This window comes from Penaeus monodon, chromosome 8, assembly GCF_015228065.2.
Source record: "Penaeus monodon isolate SGIC_2016 chromosome 8, NSTDA_Pmon_1, whole genome shotgun sequence".
Classification (NCBI taxonomy): domain Eukaryota; kingdom Metazoa; phylum Arthropoda; class Malacostraca; order Decapoda; family Penaeidae; genus Penaeus; species Penaeus monodon.
Genome location: NC_051393.1, coordinates 2,324,341 through 2,328,549, shown reverse-complemented (window position 1 = coordinate 2,328,549; position 4,209 = coordinate 2,324,341). Strand labels below are relative to the sequence as shown.

General features: G+C 45.0%; 1 protein-coding gene across 1 annotated transcript in view; it reads right to left on the bottom strand.

Moving 5' to 3' along the window:
* Positions 1 to 3,822: 3,822 nt before the first annotated feature.
* LOC119576072 (50 kDa gamma-zein-like) overlaps positions 3,823 to 4,209 on the bottom strand; it is a gene marked incomplete at its 5' end in the record, with an annotated part of 2,454 nt that continues 2,067 nt past the window's right edge. The window contains 1 exon segment of the mRNA XM_037923602.1: positions 3,823 to 4,209. This exon segment is cut by the window's right edge and continues 346 nt beyond it.

Genomic DNA, 4,209 nt, shown 5'->3' with positions numbered 1-4,209 from the left:
TTGAAAGGATAAAAGGCTGACTCTGTATCAGTCATGAGCGGCCTATTCCCCTATTTAGTTGTCTAGCCCTTGCCCCTCAGGGGAACTCTAGGGGGTGGACAATTTCTCTCCTCCAACATACTCCAGGCTTACCATTGCCATTAATGAAGGTCTTGTACCTCTATTAGGGGCAATGAGGCTTGCCCCTTTATCGGCACTACCCCCTCCTCAATGCCTACTACCACCTCCGTCCAAATCATCCGTCCAGGTCAATTCCTTCTCTCCTAACATCCTCAACGTCACCTCCTCCACCCCCACAGCATTCTTCATCTGTTACCCCCCACTCCTCCCTTATAATTACTCTGCAGTCTTATTATCCATCTCTCCACTGTGCTCTTGCATTCAACGCCACTCTCTTCCACACGCCCCCGTCCTTCAACTACCCAACCTCTACGGATCTTTTGAGTACTCTGTTTAGTCCAGTTAAATGGGGTCGATTTTTATGATTCCCACTACTGCCCCTTACACTGACAACACACTTCTTCCTGCAATGCCTCCAAAAACAAGTGGGCGAAGTTTCCTTCCGCAGCCGCCCTGTTCTCTCTCTCTCTCTCTCTCTCTCTCTCTCTCTCTCTCTCTCTCTCTCTCTCTCTCTCTCTCTCTCTCTCTCTCTCTCTCCCCTCCCCTCCCCTCCCCCCTCCCCCCTTCCGTCCTCCCTCCCTCCCTCCCTCCCCCTTCCGTCTCATCACAGTTACGTCTGAAACCCAAGCTAAAGCATTATCAATCCTGACAGACTTCACTGACAAACCCATTCCTGTCCAGCCCCATCTCTCCCTCAAGGCTTGTACCGGAACTATCTCCATCTCCCCAACAAACTGCCCTGTTTACGACAAAAATTGGTCAGACTGTAAAGTGGACTAGGATGCAGTATCCGTACAATTTTACACCAGCCCCCCTAGAGGCCGCCGTAAAGCACCCACCAATATTACCAAGATTACATTCCGCAGACATAACCTCCCCCATGATGTTTATATTGAAAGAGAAACCTCTGTCCGACCATATCACCCCCCCCCCCCCGCCAATGTCTGAGTTATTGGCCTCAAAGCCACTCTGTCAAACACTGCCGCTCCACAGCCCTATACCCTTTATGTGCCCAACATGGGTATGGTCGATCAAACAGCTCTGCACAATTAGGCACGTGTGACAAGTGTGGTGGCTCCCATAATGTATTTTATAGGGGTCGCCCTATTTACAAGTTTGAGTCAGAAGTGACAATTCTCAGGTTTAAGCTGGGCCTCATTTTACGCGAGGCCAAACAGGAAGCACATCGACGAGGTTTTTCTCCTACTACCTAATCCAGTGCTACCCTTCACTCCGCCCCTTCCCCTTCCTCTCAAGGTGTTTCTACCCAGGGGCGTCACTTCATGTTATGAGCTGGGGGGGTGACGGGTAAATTTGCCCTAAAAAAATAATTTTTGCCCTGTAAATCACGAAAAAGAAAATGCTCACTAGCTCTTTATAAGTAGCCCGGAATGGACCATCAACCAGTATTATATATCGTATTATTGGCAGAAAATTATAAATTATAAATACCAGAAAATTTGCCCTGCAGAACTAGATTTTGCCCTGCAAAAAGAGGCTTTTTTAAGAGTTGGGGGGTGAACCACTCCCCGTACCCCCCCTTAAGTGACGCCCCTGTTTCTACCCCCCGTATTTATTCCTCCTCCATCTTGCGTTTCCACTTCTATCCCCATCCTCTTCCAAATTCCTTTGCAATTCTAAATCCAGACACCCCATTCTATACCGGACACCTACCCCTCTCCCTCCTCGCTCTACCCGTAGCAGACAATCTGAACGTTCCACCCCGTCTTTTACCACACCCTCTCTTCCACCTACCTCTTCCTCTACTCCGCAGACGCCTATCTCCTTTTCTCCCCCTCATAAGATTTTTTTTTTCTTAGACCTCCTCACCCAAATCCACTTGATATTCTCGAAGACATTGAAAACCAATCATGACCCAAAATAACATCCATCCTCCAATCTCTGCTCTCGTTCTCTCTACACACACCGTAACTGCCGACATCCATCCTCCTCCTACTCATGTTCCTCCACCTCCACTCCCTCCCAGTAAATTCCATTTTCCCCTCCTCTTCCTTCATTATCCCTTCCGTTTCCCCCTGGATACACATGTGACTGTCACATGTGTATGTCTGTTTCCCTGGATTCTCTCCCTCCCGACTTTTCCCCTGAAACGGTGGTCTAATCGCCATTAAACCCCCTTTCTCCTTTTGCTAATCCCTGCCTTACCCTACGGACACCCTTGCATCCTTTGGCAACTTAGATCTAATCACCCTTGTCAATCCCTACCTTAAACCATTTACTCACCCTCTCTACCCTCACCCCTCTTTGCCCCTTTCAGTGTCATATATCCTAAACTGCTAAACGACTTTTAACGTGTAGCACATTTTAATTATCAACTAATCCCCCTTTTTACCCTTTCACTACTAAACCTTTCTATCGTGCTGTATGAGCTTTGATGTCTAGTACATTTATTTTGCTTTGTAACCATTAACCAGATCCAAGGCCCGACGAAATTTGATTTCCGCCATCTTAGGAGGTCCAAAAGCAATGATGTAAACAATGTAGTGTACAGGCTGCCGTCACATCGAAGATGCCAAGTTGCAGCGCGTTTGCTTGCACTAACCGTACGGTATCAAAAAAGAGTGAAAGTACTTCAAAGAAGATAACATTTCACAAGAAAGTGCTCGCTTTGTGCCTACCTGGTTTTATACTTAATTTTACAAGCCCAAGATCTGACTTGGTCACCTCTAGGCCACAACTCGAAATGATCGAGTATGACAGGATTTCATTCAAAGAACTGAGTTCCTGTAACTCAGTTAGCTAAAATTTGATAATAATGAAAGCCAGATATTGATTTAATGAAGATTTAGCAGTCTGAACACTGACACTGAACGCCGACAGATATTAATATTTGACAAGGCCTCGCGCCTTGGCGATGGACTTCCTCTCTTGACGAAAGGATAAGCACTTAGCAGTTTTTAACTATCACAAATAGATAGCTTTCAATCTCACAGGTTTCCGAAAGATCTACAAAGACGCCAGGAATGGATTCAAAATCTTCGTAGAGAGAATTATCCCTCATGTCATGCCACAGTATGCTCACAACATTTTGAAGACTCGTGTTTTGACAAAACTGGGCAAACAATTCGTTTGAAACAAGATGCAGTACCAACCATCTTTGCATTTTCATCACACCTGATAAAGATATGTGTAGCTTGTATTCACGAATATTATTGATTCTTCCAATTTTAGCTAATTACCATCAGCTAATTTTCTAAGAGTTTGCTTATACGTCTGAATAGCTGACCGATTCAAAATGTAAGTATATGGTACAATAGAGCCACACACCCTTCAATCCTGCCAAGGCTCGCGATCTTCCATAGATGGGGTTGAAGCAATTGCCAGACAGCATCACTTAACCATTAAGTCTAGACATTCTTGGCTCCGATGCAATGCAGGGCACCGAAAAATAAGCTAAAAATGACACTGTTCATGTGAATTCTTCTATCCAGATTCCCTTAATGAGGTTGTGATGTTCACAACCTCCATGACGTTCTGAACTACGTCCATGGCTTCCTAACACGCGCTTTTGCCTTTTTGCACCTCCTAAGATGGCCGCCATGGTGCCCATGCCGGCTTCACATTACAACTCCAGTTGCTCGATCCATTTTTTTTTTTTTAGATCAGTGATGTAGATGCGTTCAATGCAAGCGCCACGCATACGTACACGAGGGCAAAGCAAGAAGGTTGAGTCACCTCTGATTTAAAAGGTGTTAAAGTTTGTTTATTCATTAAAACACTACACTACTACACACAATGTCTTCATAATTCACCACAGAAATTGCCAGTAGATAAATGTTAATTATTATACAAATGTATTTCTATTAGAATAAAACCACACGATATTACTTTGCTGACAGAAATAGTCCAATGATTACACAAACAAGCAAATTGGTTAACAGCATGCATGCGCAAGCATGTGTGAAAGACAGGCAGAGAATGCAGAGAGAAACTTCGAAGAAATTCACACACCCAAAGACGTGTGTTGGTGGTTGTTGTGGTAACTGGACCATTGATAGCGTGTCGGTTAGTGATAGTACGAAGGCCTCTGGTGGTAGGTGCTTCTTCGAATGATGTGGTGCACAACTG